Source organism: Canis lupus, chromosome X, assembly GCF_011100685.1.
Source record: "Canis lupus familiaris isolate Mischka breed German Shepherd chromosome X, alternate assembly UU_Cfam_GSD_1.0, whole genome shotgun sequence".
NCBI classification, from domain to species: Eukaryota; Metazoa; Chordata; class Mammalia; order Carnivora; family Canidae; genus Canis; species Canis lupus.
The window spans coordinates 21336201-21354342 of record NC_049260.1 but is presented as its reverse complement, the minus strand read 5'-3'; the positions used below and the strand labels follow the sequence as shown (position 1 = coordinate 21354342).

Below are 18142 nucleotides of genomic sequence, written 5' to 3'. Positions count from 1 at the left end.
AACAAACTGTACCCCTCATAACTGAGCATTTCACTGTCCATAAATACTGCCTCAAAGAAATATAAACAAATATTAAACTTTAGCTGGTAGGTTTTCTTTTTGTAGTGTCATGGGTTAGCAATTCTGAAACTCATTTTAAATCCAAGGGGTGAACAAGTAAATATACCAGAAATAGCAGGTGCAAGTTTGTTCACTGCTGGAGAACAGAGTTAGAAAGATGGAAAGAGAAGACTAGAATAAACTCTCTAGTGTGGAAATTGGAGTACTCAGGCAAATAAATGTAAGTGTGTGTGTGCACATGTATGCCTGCATGTTTCTTTGTTAGCCCACTGACAGACAACATTTTCCCCAACAGGACATACCTAGCATCTGGATCTTACTTTCTCAATACCATTCTCCACAATAAGGAAATCTGACTCCTTAGCAAAATGGCTGACACCTGCCCTGAGACTGTGCCAGAAACAATTAAGTACTTGAAGAGTCATGACAACACATCAAAACACAAAAGAGCCAGCCAGAAGGGACTCATACAGGCCAAATATGGGTAAGTTTGAACATCAAAATAAATAATATGAGATTACAGCCCACTGAATAAGAATCCATGTTTCCAAATTAATATAAATGGGTAAATACATAAATGGAGGAGAAGGAAGAGCCCCTCTTTGTAGTAAAACACCAACTAACAGATGGAAAAGGAGTGATGCAGTTAGAATGTCATCAAAGGAACTAAGGGGTAAAAATTAATGGGTAAAAATCTGATGAGAGAGGATATTTCAATAGCTTTAATGCATCACTCCATAAATTACTTATGACTTACAAAGAACAATACAATTATTTTACGTTTGGCCAATTCTGGCAGAGAAGCACTTTAACAAAGTTCAGAAAACACACACACACACACACACACACACACACACACACACACATATATATACGAACTGAGAGAATGATAGAGTAAAAGGGCAAAATAATATATAAACAATTGGTGAATCTGGTAAGACTTATGGACAACGTGTACTATTTTTGTACCTTTTTCTTATTTTAAAGAATTTATTTATTTATTCATGAGAGACAGAGAGAGAGGCAGAGACACAGGCACAGGGAGAAGCAGGCTCCCTGTGGGGAGCCTGATGTGGGACTCGATCCCAGGACCCCAGGATCACAACCCAAGCCAAAGGCAAACACTCAACCACTGAGCCACCCAGGTGCCCCTACTTTTGTATCTTTTATTTTTGAATTCATATTAAAATTAAAAGTGAAAAAAAAAATGATGGCAAGGTCATTTACACTATAGAAGTATAAATCCACTGCAGCCCATCTCTCAAACTGATTACAAGATCCTTGAACAAAATATAAAAACACTGAGGGCTCTGAGAAGTAAACAAAAGCAAAAAATAGTGATGTAGAGGTGCAAAACATGGTAAAACAACCTCTTTTTTTTTTTTTTGTAAAACAACCTCTTAAGAGGATTCTGTATTCAGCTTGTTTCACGAGTGTCTTTAGCATCTTGCTTTATTATCACGTAAACAAAACGGTTGTAGTTTATTGGAAAAAAAGCAAAGGTAAATTTCACGTAAAGGGATTAAACTCGAAGAAAGGTTGGCAAATAGATACACATCTCTTATTGTTGAAGTAAAAAAAAATTAAAGGTTATGTTTTGTACGTATTATTCTTCATTTTAACAACTTCTTCAAATAGCCCAAAAGTTTTGGCTATAATCATGTGATATGAAAAAGTTTGTACTCTATTAATAAATTCATCCAGCAGCAGAGATAATTTTAAAATCTAGTTGAGAGAATATGCACATCTGCAAAATTTCGTGAAGATTATGTTTAAACAGTGTATTGTACTTTCCGACTTCAACAAAAGGAAATGCTTAAATATTTTATTGCATGTCAAAATCTGCTAGATTAAAATTAACTTGAAAATGTAATATTACAGAAGATTAAAAATGCCAAGATGTCAAAGTAAATGCTAGCCCCTTGGTTTTGAATGCCTACACTTTTTAATACTTGGAGAAAGGTCAGCTATTTAACAAAATGGTGAGTCACTATTATATCAGAATTCCTGGAAATGCCAAAACATAATTTTTCAACAAAAGCATAGGGAAAATATAAGTTTAAATTCAAATACAAAAGATTTCAATTTCATTATGAGTACTATCATTATTATTGTTTGATTTTTACCAAGCATTGTGACCATAATTTCCATGTGACTAAAATCACTTTTCTTTTTTTTAAAGAGAGAGAGAGAGAGAGTGAATGAGTGAGTGGGAGAGGGGCAGAGGGAGAAGGAGAGAGAGAATCCCAAGCAGTCTCCATGTCCAGCATGGATTCTGATGCAGGGCTCAATCTCACAAACCCTGAGATCATGACCAGATCCATAATCAAGAATCAGATGATTAACCAACTAAGCCACTCAAGGTGCATCCCCCCACTTCTTTTTCTTTTTTCTTTTCTTTTCTTTTTTTCTTTTTCTTTTTCTTTTTTTTTTTTTTTAGAGCGAGAGAGTAAAACCATTTAAAACTATTCTTACTGAGGGGAGAGCTTGAAAATGTGCCACTTTCTTGGGAGCATATTGGGTCTGGAAAAAGAAATTACCTTGATTTCCCCAACAGTAGTAGAAAACAAGCATTAAGATGCAGATCATTGGGGCAGCCTGGGTGGCTCAGCGGTTTAGTGCTGCCTTTGGCCCAGGTCATGATCCTGAAGACCCGGGATCGAGTCCCACATCAGGGTTCCTGCATGGAGCCTGCTTCTCCCTCTGCCTGTGTCTCTCTCTTTCTCTCTCTCTCTCTCTCTCTCTGTCTCTCATGAATGAATAAAATCTTTAAAAAAAAAGATGCAGATCATTGTAAGAACCATTCATAAATTATGATAAAAATCCCACATGGGTGTGTTCTAAGAGAAGACCAAAAATTAAGGAAGTTTTATATTGAATGACTTGATGGACAAGATGCAAGACAGGTTGGAGCAGGTTAAATTCTAAAGTGACGTTTCCAAATACTTAGGGATGATTTTAATAATCATTATAATACTTAACATGAGGAGCTAGTCTCTATCTAATTTAGAGATCCTCTAATAATTAAAAATTGCATGACATCTGCATGGTATATTAGATGATGTGATGAAGACCAGGATAAGGGTATCCAATGTATTTAATGTTTTCTGATTCTTGGTGTACTGAAAAACACCCCAGCTTCCCTATCAAACCTAATGAACTTAATTTGTATTACTAAGTATAGTAGGGTGTTTGCTTTTTAAAATCTAAATTTTACATAATTCAAAGCCACTTCTCTTTCTCATATCCTTATCAACTTAGACTGTACTTTCAACAAACAATAATCAGTCATAAATTGTTTCAAATTCATTTTTCTTCATTCCTTTCTGCAACATCTCCCAAATCTTCTGGGATCCAATACCTCTAGGTTTGCATTCAAAAACCCCAATAGCCCAAGTCTCAAGTCTCAACCTCTGTAACTTTTACTTCTTTGCATCCCTCATTTATTCTGCTTTCCCTGGTGTGTTTTTTCAGATGCTGGTGCTTCATGTCTTTAAAATGCAACTAGATTTTTAAACCTAGTTCATCCCTCCAGAGCTTCCCTCAACAAAGACTTAGAGAGCCACCTGGGATCAGTACAGAAGACATGCTAATAAAACAGAACAGGCTCAAGACTTCACTGGGGCTGTATCTGGAAAGGGCATATAAATCCTTATTGGAGAGGTCATTGTCAGGGAATGGGAGACAGAGTTAGAGTTCTGTGAAAGAGGAGGAAATGTTGAGCCCCTCCCCCACAACTCAAGTAAATAGAAGGCGTTCAAAAAGGTCACACAAGTAGATTTGAACAAAATATATGAAATAGATGTGAATGTAAACAAAATATGGCAGAAAAAATATTTTTAAATTGCTATGCAATGCTGAAGTAAGGCTTGAAAACACAGCATTCAGTAAACATATGTACTTGGCCTATATGAGAAAAACAACCCTACCAGTTAACCCTCATATGAAGATAAGGTTTAATTGGGCATTAAATATTTACATTTGAGTTATTTTCTCTTTTTGTGATTTTATTTTTAAATAATCTTTACACCAATGTGGGACTTGAATTCACAACCCTGAGATCTGGAGTTGCCTGTTCTACTGACTGAGCCCCCATATGAGTCAGAATCTTTTTTTTTTTTTTTTAAGATTTGTTCATTATTCATTCATTCATTCATGAGACACACACAGAGAGGCAGAGACACAGGTAGAGGGAGAAGCAGACTCCCTGTGGGGAGCCTGATGTGAGACTTGATCCCAGGATCCCAGGATCACACCCTGAGCTGAAGGCAGATGCTCAGCCACTGAGCCACCCAGGTGTCCCAAATTAGATTCTTAATATAAAATAGATTACTACCATTAGCCACAAAGAATACCAAACAAAGCCATTTCATAATTATGAGACTTTGATGTCATCTAATCCAAGAATGAGTCTACGAAGAGTCTAGTACAGATTACAAAAAAAAAAAAAAAAAATCATTCTTAAATTGAAAGCTGATAAATTGTATTCTAATGATCAGAGTGCTTTATTTATATATAAACTTAAAAGCTTTAAAAATTTCTTTTAAAAAATATTCATTTATTTATTTAAAAGAGAGAGAGTGCATGAACAGGAGGGGTAGAGGGAGAGGGAGAAAATCTCAATCAGACCACCCCACACCCACTCCCACACTGCTAAATGCAGAGCCCAACTCAGGGCTTGATCCCATGACCCTGAGATCATGACCTGAGCCAAAATCAGGAGTTGGACACTCAACCAACTGAGCCACCCAAGCACCTCTCAAAATTTTAAATTTCTGTATGTATGGCATAGTATTTTTATTCCCAGGCCTCATTCAGAAAATGATCCATTTGTTTAAAAAGAATCTTTAAATATTTTTGGTGATTAATAATAATAAGTAGCACTTCAAATAAGCCTCTCCATGCCAATGTAACAAAGACTATCCACTTGCTATAAGTAATATATTCCTAAGTAAATTTTTCAATCAGTATAAAATATATCTTCTTTGTGATAAAACAACAACAATAACAGTGACCTACCAATCTGTTAGGGCAATGCATCATCATAATGATAAAACAAATTCCTGTCCTTGGTAAATTCAATGAACACCATTTAAGTGGAGGATAGAAGCCAGATAGAAATTACTAATAGAGATAAAGAAGGGAGTTAGCAATGTCCTTTGAAATTGAATATGTGCACTTTAACAGGCATTATCAGCTTTCCATGTTTTTAAGAAAGATACATTAGGTGCTACTGAGTACTCCAGGGGAAAACCTTTAAGGAGTTTTATAAAGTATGATTTGTCATACCTAGTTTTATTGTGAATATTTATCATGAAGTGTTAACATTATGTTCTAAAATAATCACAACAGAATAAAGCACATCAGTCCATCAACACACATTTATTCAGCAACTATAATGTGGAAGGCACCATCAAAGTCAAAGCCTTTTCAGATCTTAAGGCTGAAATTTGTTCTGTTTTCCCTTACCCAGTTCTTCATAATGTTTTAGGACATCAAAAACTGTCAAGTTGGGGATGTCCAGGTGGCTCAACGGTTGAGCGCCTGCCTTGGGCCCAGGACCTGATCCTGGAGTCCCTGGATCGAGTCCTACACTGGGCTCCCTGCATGAAGCCTGCTTCTTCTTTTCTTTTCTTTTCTTTTTTTTTCTTTTCTTTTCTTTTTTTTCTTTTCTTTTATTTCTTTTATTTATTTATCTATTTATTTATTTGAAGCCTGCTTCTCTCTCTGCCTGTGTCCCTGCCTCTCTCTCTCTGTGTGTCTCTCATGAATAAATAATAATAAATAAATAAAATATTTTTTAAAAAACCTGTCAAGTTGGTAATGAAAGAACTTTTTGCATTTTAGAGTTTGTGAATGAAGTAGATTTAAATACATAAAAGGACATTATTTCCTAACTTTCCATCTCAACAAATCTTCACCAAGTAAACAACTATATAACCAACATCCAGATTAAGAAACAGTATTACAACCCAGAAGCTTCTTATTCTCCCTGCCAGTCATTCTACTTCCATGATTAACTAACCTTTCTCTAACAGAATAGATAAGTTTTTCCAAGATATTGCATGTTATATAATAGAATCACATGGTATGGACTCCTTTGTTACTAGCTTCTTAAATAGTATGTTTGTAGTATTCATCCACATGACTGCAGAATTATAGATTGTTCATTTTCATTGCTATATAGTACTCCATTATGAGGATGGATGGATATATAGAATGAATGTGTGTGTGTACACACACACACACACACATATATTTATCACTGTATTTATTGGCTTCTCTTTTGGAAATCTGAATGGTTTCAGTTTGGGGCTATTACAAGTAGTGATGCTAAGAACACTATAATGTATATCTTTTGGTGAATATAGAAGAATATAATTAGAAATGAAATCGCTAGGTCATACATCCTTATTAATCTGTAAGTACATTTTCAAAATGGAAACATGGGGGGAAACCCAAGTAATAAAAAAAATCACTTAAAAGCTCACCATTTAAAAAAACATACTAAGTAAAAATTTAATGGGACCTAACTCTAACCTATTTCTCACCCCATGCCAGACAACCACTTTTAGCAACTTGATATGACTCACCCAGAATTTTCCTGCACTACACAGAATTTAAAAAGGCAGAAAACCATTAAAAGTGACAGTCAGGAGTGAAATTATACCAAGTGTCGAGTGAGAATGTTAATTCTCATTTCAAAAATACCTCATCACCAAAGTACAGGCAATATTTCTGACCACATCATAGTAATTGAACTGAGAAGCATACACCATAAGATTGGGAGCCTATTGCTATCTTCACCAACAGATAGCCAACAGCTCAAGAAATGAGTTTACTGACATTTTAAGGTGCTTTCAATGAGCTCATAATTTGAATTGCATTCAACTGTGATCTCTGACAGCTATAGCAAAGTTTTACAGTTTTATGGGTCTTTATCATACAAACATCTAAATGAAAGCACTTCTGGTTCAAGTTCTAGCAGACACACATCACCAGAAAAAATAAACTTAAATTCATCACCTTTAATTCTCTGTGTACATCCACATTCAGTTTTTTTTTAAATTTAAATCCAAATATTTGGCACAATCTCTTCATACATAGAAATGTATCTGTTTTCACAGTGAGATCCTTAAAAAAAACAACAACCCCACTTTCTTTTCTGATAGACAATTGAATATTTTTAAATACTCTTACCACTTTTTAAAAAAATTTTTTTTAATTTTTATTTATTTATGATAGTCACAGAGAGAGAGAGAGAAAGAGAGGCAGAGACATAGGCAGAGGGAGAAGCAGGGTCCATGCATTGGGAGCCCAACGTGGGATTCGATCCCGGGTCTCCAGGATCACACCCTGGGCCAAAGGCAGGCGCTAAACCGCTGCGCCACACAGGGATCCTTACTCTTACCACTTTAAATGTGCAATGACCTCATCATTCTTATCCCAGTTTCTTGCTTATAGAAAAAGCGGTTCTGTTTTCTACCACTGTTTAAATCTCAAGTAAAAACAACAGCTCTTTAAACCTCACTTTGTTCTCTTATTCCTCTCTACTCCTCTTCTCTACGTTGAAATTTCCTTAAGCTTTTGAAATTTCAAAAGAGAAGAGATGGTAGTATCTTACTTTTTAATTTAGACTAAACTACAAATATTTTGAAACATCTCTGTGCTTTTAGATAAACCACTGCATTGTACAAACCGAGTAATCCTTTCAAAGAACCCTCAGAAGTATCTTGGTATCTAAGCTAAGCTCCCTGTCTCTTTCTCCTGAAGTTACCTCTCCAAATGTTACTTAAAAATAAAATTGACATCTGAGAGTTTTAAGTACAATTCCTACTGAAGCCTAATTGAACAATATTTTAAAGAAAAGTACCTATTCCTTTATACCCAAAATCTAGTGCTTACATATGCCACATTCTAAATCAAGGGATTTATATCCACAATTTCATTTAATCCTTAACCCCTGAAAGGAAGGAAAGCTCTAAGATAAATACCACTACCATTGTGTTGATATTCTTGTTCACTGAGTAAGGAAAACAGACAATAGTGCAGTTAAGTAACTTTCCTAAGACCAGGCACTATCAAATACTAGGGCCAGGATCTGATCCCATGCAGAGTGATGACAAAGTTCACCACAAATTCCTGTAGTGTCCCTATCCATACATATGTCTATATACTCAAAATACTTCTAACTTAATCAATACTGCCACTTAGAACTTTGAAAAACAGTAAGAAAGAGCTTCAACACCCAAGATCTGAAATGATTACTTTTAGGAAGCACCAATGTTCCTAGAGATTGGTTTGTCAAAAAATGAAGATGACCCATTGACACCAACATCTTAAAACCGATGGCCTCTACAGTTGGATTCAAAAGGAAGATGGAACAAGGTAGGCACCCCAAGTCCAAAAAAAAAAAAAAAGATCAAAACTTGCAGATGTGCAGTACTTTAAGGGGAAGAACAAAATGTGTCCAAGATTCATACAAAACACATACAAAAAAGCACACATAAAAAAGATAGTAATTAGAGCATGAGAAGCAAACAGAGTAAAGAACAGATCATCAGTCATCAAAGCTCAGAAATGATACTTGCTAACCCATGACAAGAGGCCTCCATTTCCTACTCAACCCCTAAGAGCGAGCCTGCCTTAACACTGTCGGGAGGTAATCACATACTTGTGACTGATGGGGGCAGGAAGCCAACCTCATTTAGGAAGAAGTTCTCCTTATGTCAGGCTGGCATGGGAGTCCTGGAATGCAGATGGGACGAATGAAACACTGTGACACACTTACAGTGGGAGGAAAGGTGCCAATTCAGGTATCAGAGCCACTTTAGGGAGACTTCCCCTACTTAGCAGTTTTACCTTGGGCCAGTCCTGAGCAATACTCAGTATCAATAGGAGTTCAGAAAGCTTAGGGATGCATGTCTGTCTAAAGAACTTGGTGATCCCCTCTCGACTGCCTTTTCCCTCTCTTTTCCAATTAGGAATCGGTACAGGAGGATCCAAAAGGAGGCTTAATGATTGAGAGGCGGAATTCCTTGGCAAGTCTAGAAGAGCTATGTCAGAATAGAAGAGGACTAGGACGCGGAGATGAGACGTGTCCACTGAACAGAAGGGATCTTTTCAGACCAGCAGACCACTGTGTCCAAGCCGCGCAACATTCTCCAGCAAATTACTTCATAATTGTGTAGCCAGGTTTTCTTATTTGGAAAAAGAAATCGTCATAATGCCTTCTTCACCGGGTCATGAGAAATGTAAATGAGACCTGACAGTATTTGGCCTATCTTAGAGACTCGGAGACGTCAGCTGACTCCTGCTCTCCTTTCTCTGAGCACTGTGCAAATGTCTATGCCTGCCTCCAGGCCTAATTTACTTCCTCCTGTGCATTATACTTATTTCCACATCCATCTCGTCCCCTGTACTAGTGTGCAGGCTGACCGAGAGTAGGATGTATGCCCTATTCACAAGTATCTTTCTTAGCTGGCATTTAGTAAATGTTTCTTTGGACAGGTAGGTTTAATAACAGAAAAAAACACTGAGACAATGGAGCTTATAATAATCAGGCAAGTGAAGTTCAGAAAGGGAGATGTTCAAAGGCAGGAAATATCTGGACATTTCAACCAATGAAAAAAAGAGTCAAAAAGGTCTGTGTTACCGGTGATGGAGGTACCCATGGATTATGTTCATGGGAACTAGGCAAGATGCTAGAGTGGGACACTAGACAGGGTTTTAAGTTTATGACTTGTGTATAACTGAACAAGTAAACATCAAATTACTGGAAAAATTATGGGAAAAATAAGTGAACATAGACATAATTTCTTTTAATGTTAACAAAAATAAATACTTTCTAAAAACAGTGACTGTAGTTCTGGAGTTAGTGAATTCCAGGTTTGAATCTTCAGTCAGTTATTAGCTGGTTAAGTGTGGGAAAATTACATAATTTCTTGTGTATAATATATGCAGAATAATAGTACCTACTTCAGGGGGATAATGAGGGATTAAACAAGATAATTTATGCTAAAGCACTTAGCCCAGTGGCGGCAATCTAAGTGCCCAAGAAATGTCAGTTTTAACAATAATACTTATCATTATTGCCTTCATTTTACAAATGAAAAATACAGAATCTCTGGAAGGTAATTTTCCTAAGGTCACACAGCTAGTAAGTGTTGGAGCCTGGAATTAAGCCCAGGTTGGACAGTGAGCAAAGGCCATACTGTTTCTACCATACTGTGTCAGACTTACAATAGAAGCTCAGGGTTTCGACACACGAACAAAAGAATAATTCTTAGAAGGGCAGAGTTGGCACAGGACTGACCTTGTTGGTGATGTGTCTTCTTTTGAACTGCTCTGGCTGAATACAAGGGTTAGTCTCATAATCAGCGTAAGGAAGGCTTCCACCTGAGGTCTCTGGTCCTGGACCCAACCATGAGGGCTGGAAAGAGGTAAAAAGAGGGAGTCAGTCTGGTCACTTCAATCTTCCTTAAATGATCCTGGTAATTGGGAAATGTACCAGTCAGGATGATATTACCATAACTGGTAAGTATTTACTGTGAGGAGGTAAAATACTGTAGCAAATATGAGTACGGTCCTTCTACTAATATAGACACGGTTTTAAGTTCTGGAACTTCCACTTATTAAACTCAAACTTAAGGGCAGCCTGAGTGACTCAGCCGTTTAAGTGCCTGCCTTCTGCCCAGGGTGTGATCCCGGAGACCCAGGATCGAGTCCCATGTCAGACTCCCTGCATGGGGCCTGCTCTTCCCTCTGCCTGTGTCTCTGCCTCTCTCTGTGTGTGTCTATCATGAATAAATAAATAAAATGTTTAAAAAAGAAATAAATAAACTCAAACTTAAGGTGAGTATTTAACATCTTTAGGGTTCAGTTTCCTCATCGGTAAAATGACAGTATTAAAAGTAGGAAGCACATAAGGTAGCTCTGAAAGTTAGATGTGATAGTGTACACAGTACACCTTTCAGGAAACGGTAGCTATTTCAGACACATTATTAGTGCCCACTCATAATTGGTTCCCCTCTCCTTTGACTCATGGAACGCTGACTTTGCAGCCATCTTGAGATGTGCAAGGCTACAGGAAGAGCTCCAGCCAGTCAAATATAAACTGAAATGACAGGAGTAACTTAGTGAGAGAGAATGAAAACCCCCTGTCCAGCCTCCCAGCTCTCTCTTCCTCTGCTGGGGCAACCCTGGAAGACCATGTTGAGTCAGCATTATGACAAGATCTGCCTCTTTCCAAGCCTGAGTTTCTTAGTAACCACATGGCACTGGGTTCTTCCTTGCCCTACTTGAGATGTGTACTTTCAGTGAGAAATAAAACAGTGCATTGCCACTGAGACTGAGCAGTTACAACATTGCCCTAGAAGACCTGTCTGTCCTAATACAGGTATTATTATCATCATCCATTATTACTGAGTTGGTCATTACCATTTCCTTGGTATCCATCACTATACTTAGTATATTTTATGTTATAAATTTTGCTCTATTTATATTTTACAACATGCTGAATGCAAATTAAATTAAGTACAGTTTGGTAAATACTGGGTATTTTAAAACATTTTATCACCTTTAACTCTCTAAATTATAGGAGAGTGAAATTCCATACTATAGACCATTCAAGAGGTGAGAGTTAATCAAATATATCAGGTTGCAGCTTTTTTCTGCCCACTCCTCCCTACACCTCGAGTGCCACTCTGGCTGCACCACATTTGCTCAGAGCTCCTGGCTCCTGCTAAGCTAGCACCACTATCCTTTTTCTCCAATCACCATCATGATCATCTCCCAGGACCTCATCAGCTAGGATGAGGTATTGTCAAACATCTATAAGATCTGGGAGATTACATAGGGGCTGTGCCTGGAGGTGGGGGAGAGGATGGTCAGGAGAACAGAGGGTAACACCAATGCCTCGCTTACTGGGGGAAATGCCCCCACAGAAGGCTCTGAGGGTGAAGGTACAGAAAGCACAGTCAGCAGTGGTATACTGTCCTGAACAATCACCTGTAGAAACCAGCTGCACAACAGAAGCCTACCAAAAAGTATGTCAAAAGTTACATAAAATCAATCAAAGGCAAACTTGAAGAACAGAGGCCAGAAAGAGTAAAACCCTTTATGACCCGGGCTGCAGAACAAATCAAGCACATCCTCACTAATTGCAAAAACTACCAGTTCTTTATTGATAAAAACACGAACCCAGATGGGAAGGCTGCTCTGCTAGACTACTGTGAGGATGGTGTGACCTTCTATAGGATTTCTTTTAAGGATGGTTTAGAAATGGAAAAATGTTAATAAGTTTGGCTATTACTTTGGATGTATCACCTGTTGTCATAACTGGCTGCTGTTCTTCAGCCACATAACACCAGGATTTTGATGAATGGGACTGAGGTCATCTTGAGCTCTTCATTTATTTTGACCTTGATTTATTTGGAGTGGAGGCACTGTTTTCTGTTTTGTTTTTTGTTTTTTTCAATTTCTATCTATTCCGTATTGTGGTAATTTAAAAAAAATTTTAATTTAAATTCAATTTGCCAACATAGAGTAGAACACCCAGTGCTCACCTCATCTTGTGCCCTCCCTAATGCCCATCACCCAGTCACCCCATACCCCCACCCACCTCCCCTTCTGCAACCCTTTGTTTATTTCCCAGAGTTAGGAGTCTTTCATGGTTTGTCTCCCTCTCTAATTTTTCCCCACTCAGTTTCCCTCCTTTCCCTTATAATCCTTTTCAATATTTCTTATATTTCACGTATGAGTGAAACCATATGATAATTGTCTTTCTCCAATTGACTTATTTCACTCAGCATAATACCCTCCAGTTCCCTCCACGTTGAAGCAAATGGTGGGTATTTGTTCTTTCTGATGGCTGAGTAATATTCCATTGTACATATATACCACATCTTCTTTATCCATTCATCTGTTGAAGGACATCATGGCTCCTTCCACAGTTTGGCTATTGTGGACATTGCTGCTATGAACGTTGGGGTGCAGGTGTCCTGGCATTTCACTACATCAGTATCTTTGGGGTAAATACCCAGTAGTGCAATTGCTGGGTCATAGGGTAGCTCTATTTTTAAATTCTTAAGGAACCTCCACACTGTTTTCCAGAGTGGCGCATCAGTTTGCATTGCCACCAACAGTGCAAGAGGGTTCCCCTTTCTCCATATCCTCTCCAACATTTGTTGTTTCCTGTCTTGCTAATTTTAGCCATTCTCAATGGTGTGAGATGGTATCTCATTTGATTTGTGGAGGCATTGTTTTTTAAGGAAAAAAACCCAACCATGTCCTGTAGATTGTCTAAAATAAGAATGTATTTAAACTCAAAAAATACACACAAATACATCAAGTTGTAAGATAATCTCTAGAAAGTATGTAAAATGTACATATGGCAAAAACTCAAATTCTCAAATGGAGTAAATTTACTTGAAATATTAACTTTATATAAGCTTAAAAATCTATTCCTAAGATACACAATAAACTTCATTTTTAAAGCAGCTATTGAAAACTTAACAATGAGTAATGAATTGCATTCAGTGTTGAATTATACAATGATAATTACAGTAAAGGCACAAACAAGTAAACAAACTCTACATCATTCTTATAAGACAGTCAAGTCTGAAACCATGGGGTAAGATGAAACAAGATGCAAATAAGATTATGTTAAATTTTTAATTGTATCTAATATTATCAAATGTCAGCATTATACTACCTACTGTGATATATTACCTACATCAAAGAATACCAGATGCTTCAGGAAATAACTCCCAAATCTCAGTAACTTACCAAGTCAATGTTAATTTCTCGTTCATGTAAAGTCCAATGGAGATGTTCCTGGTCAGGAGGCTCTCCTTCAAGCGATGACTCAGGGATCCAGTTTCTAATCATGTAGTGGCTGTGTATCTGGATGGCTGATAAAGAGAAAGAGCATGCAGAATAGTAAGAAAAAATTAGGAGTGCAGGCCTAGAATTGTAGTCCAATATAATGCCCAGAGTGAGTCAAATGGCTCCACTCATATGCAAGGATGCTTAAATAACAATATGCATTAATATACAATGAATATATGCAGAAATGTGAATTTTACATTATTATAGTATTTCAACTTTGAAAAATGAGACTAAGAGTCCTCCCAAAATACAGAAGTGATAACTTCTTTAAAAGTATAGGAAACTGTTAAGTAGACTGCAGAATAAATCCAGAATTTTCAATATTCATATAAAAGGACTTGCAAAAAGACATCACAGAAATAATTGAGAAAGAAAATAAAATGCTTAGGGATTTCTCCAAGCTGAATATATTCACAATATTCTTGATTGAAATGGCCCAAAACTACAATGCAAAGCAAGATTTAAAAACTCATTCCTAGGCACATAAAGAGTATAATTTCAGACCAAAGACAGAGGGAAAAGCTAGATTACTTATAATAATTTTAAAAATTGGCATTAGGCTTCTAGTCAGAAACGTTACAAATAAAAAGTCTGTGAGGAGAGCCAACAATCAGAAGAAATAAAAAGAGACAAACTTTGAATATACAATTGTACATCTCATTAAAGAATGAAAAAAATAAAAATATTTTCATACATACCAGAACTCACACACACTACCACTGATGAACACATTCTGAAAGAGCTAATAAAAGATGTGTTCCAACAGTAACAACAAAAACCTAGAAATAAGTAACAGGATGCAAGAAGCAATGGTAAACAAAGCAAAACAAAACTCAGGAGCTCACTGTGAAACCTAAGTATTTAACTTAAAATATCAAGCTTATAAAAGTCTGTAACTAAGCATTAGAATTTGAAATGACAAGAGGAAACAGTAGACAGTAATGAAACCGTGTTGACTGTTCTATTTTTTGCTGGAGAGTTATAATTACACATTTATTAGAAAATCATAAGAATTCAAATATTTGAAAATCTAAGAGAAATTTGCAGAATAAAAATTATAATATTAGAAAATTATAACAGAATGGAAAATTAGCCTTTTATAAACAGAAGATGAAAAGAAACAAATTCAATAAATCCAACAAAAGGCCAAAAAGGAAGGAAGGAGAAACCAAAGAAAGCACACTGTTCCATAGCAGGAAATAATAGAAGTTGGCAAGATTAAATTAAAAGTATAGGCGATATGAAAGGTTCAAAATCTCCCTTACTAAACCCTCATAATGGATTAAAAAAAAAAAACAAAAAACAAAAAAATGGGAAAATAGCTTTGGTAGATTGAATATAAGGGAAGAGGAAAATACACACCAAAACACTTAAAAATTAATAATGTAGATATACTATCAGGCAAAACAAATCATCAGTATGATGGGGAATAGCACTGCACACTGACAAATGGAGTGATTTATCTAGAAGATAGGAATTTTATTCACTATACAAAATCACTTTTAAACGTATAAAGTATCAACTCATAAAATTACATGGACAATTTAGCAAATTCACAATAATTGTGGGAGACATTAAAACAACTATCAGAATTCATTAGGTCAGGGGCACAAAAACACAAGATAGCCTGAAAACTTGAATCACAACATTAACAAGCTTGACTTATCCACATAGTTACAGAATGACAATCACGCATATTCTTCTCAAATGTGTTTATTTATAAAAATATACTAAGTGCTCAACTACAAAAAAACTCAGCAGTCCAGAAAGTATCACACAATAGAAATAAAAAGAAAAAACAACAGAAATCAACAATCAAAATGGCAGCCAAAAATAATGTACCTAGAGATGTGACAACAGCCTTCTAAATGACTCATGAGAATCCAAAATGGAAATTTAAATGATTTAGAACTAAATGATAACCCCCAGTGCATATATTCAAAACTGTTGGATATAGCAAGTGATCCTCACTGGGAAATTCATATCCTTAAATAGGTAAATTAAAAAAAAAAATTCTGGGGAGAGAGAAAAGTAGTAAACTAAGCTACTAGAGGTGAAAAAGAATCAAAGGAACAAATTAGTAAAGAGAAAAGCAGAAATTAGCAGAGTACGATTTTTAATAGATTATCATAAACATCAAAATCTGAATATTTAGAAAAACAAATAAAATTAGCAAAGGTACTGGCACTTCTTAAGCCACTTCTCATGGCATTATAGGCCCATCTTTCCTTCTGGCTGTTGGTACAAAAATCAGTACAATTAGTGGTACCGAGCTTCATTTGACTTCACCTCTAGTAGAATGAAAGATAGAAAGCCCTCATATCTTCTGGGGGGGGAGGGGGTGAATTCACAACCATGCCCTTACTTCTCCCCCAGGTAATCTTATATACTAACTCTTTCTCAATTGCCATTTAAAATAATGCCTAAAAGGTGCTTGGTGGCTCAGTCTGTAAAGGGCCTGACTTCAGCTCAGGATGGAGCCCTGCATTGGGCACCTTGCTCAGTGGGAAATGTGCTTCTCCCACTCCTCCGTCCTACCACCCCACACTCCCCACTCATGCTCTCTCTCTATAAGTAAAATCTTTAAAAAAAAATAAAACAAGGCCAAATTTAAACTATAAATAGTGGAAGGCTAAGAAAAAAGCCTTTAATTTGGACTTCATGGTAACTGAAAATTAGTAAAATATGTCTATTTGATTTTATAAATAACACTTAGAATTTGGTTGCAATTCTGACCTACTTGTCTGAAGAAACCAAGAATGAACCAAGTCCAAATTTTCTTTTTGCTAAGCAATTTCAATAGAACTATATAACATAAGACATCCCTCTACCTCACTTTCAACTTTAGATGGCTTTTAGAGGCCAACCTTTTTTTTTTTAAGATTTTATTCACTTTTTCATGAGAGACACAGAGAGAGAGGCAGAGACATAGGCAGAGGGAGAAGCAGGCTCCATGCCGGGAGCCCGATGTGGGACTCCATCCTGGGACCCCAGGATCACACCCTGAGTCAAAGGCAGATGCTCAACCACTGAACCACCCAGGCTTCCCCCAAAGGCCAAGCTTTTAAAGAGGACTATTTCTAAGAACTGAGAGCTTTATCCTTATTTCAAATGTACTCTATTGATCCTTTATTATTCAAGTTGTCCATTTCCTAAGGGCTTTTGCAATTCTTTTGAGTTGTGATTTCAATTTCTCTTCGCAGCTTGTGGCAATCAGGTTAGACTAACAGAACAGGACACTAGTGTTAAGCAGAGAAGGATTTGGGAGGTTGGGGAGGGCTAATCGTGTAACTCCTCTTTCTTCCTGTTTCACTGAGATAGGATTGACAGACAATATTGTATAAGCTTAAGGTGAACGACATAATGATCTGAAAGATGCATATGTTGCGCTAAATGATTAGTACTGCCCATCTTCCTCAAACTCTTCTAAGAAACTGATGAGGAAGGAACACTGCCAAACACATGTTCATAAGGCCGGCATTACCCTGATACCAAAGCCAGATAAGGACATTACACAAAGAAAAAAACCCTATAGCCAGCATCCCTGACAAATATAGATGTCAAGATTCTCACCAGATTACTAGCAAATCAAATTTGGCAGCACTTTTAAAAAGCCATACACCATGATCAAGTGGGATTCACTCTCGGGAAGTAAAAATGGTCCAATATATGCAAATCAATAAATGTGATACACCACATTAATAGAATGAGAGATAAAAATCATATCATCTTAGCATAGGCCAAAAAAGCATTTGACAAAATTCAACATCCATTTAAGATAAAAAAAAAATCTCTTAACAAATTGAATACAGAAGAAATACACTTCATCATAGTAAAGGCCATATATGCATAACTCTTTATTAGCAGACATTTTTATTGTTGCAATGACTTTTATTTTCTTATAATATAACCAAAGAGGGGACTCTGCCGATGAACACCCAGATAACTAAGACCCACTATACTAAGTTACGGTTGGCACATTTATATTCTGCTAAAGGCAGAGAATAGCATCTAGAAGAACAACAATGACATATATGTAGATACAAGTGGGGTAAATATCTCTCAGTTCTGGGTCAGTTTTGATTTAGCTCCTCTTCATGGGTCTTATATTTCTGCCTATTTCCATGCCTGGTAAATTTTGATTCGATTATAGACACTGTGATTTTTTTTGCCTTGCTGGGAGCTGGATATT

At 36.6% G+C, this 18142-nt stretch overlaps 1 protein-coding gene and 1 pseudogene across 1 annotated transcript in view; one reads left to right on the top strand and one right to left on the bottom strand.

The window, feature by feature from the left end:
• Positions 1-13975, bottom strand: part of LOC119868419 (melanoma-associated antigen B18-like) — a 273155-nt gene extending 259180 nt beyond the window's left edge. Inside the window, exons 1-2 of the mRNA XM_038587117.1 lie at positions 13849-13975; positions 10376-10492 (exon numbers count right to left, since the gene is read on the bottom strand). The gene's annotated coding sequence lies outside the window, so the exon portion shown is untranslated. The remainder of the gene's footprint in view (positions 1-10375; positions 10493-13848) is intronic.
• On the top strand, positions 11843-12357 carry LOC119868420 (annotated as a pseudogene).
• Positions 13976-18142: the final 4167 nt, after the last annotated feature.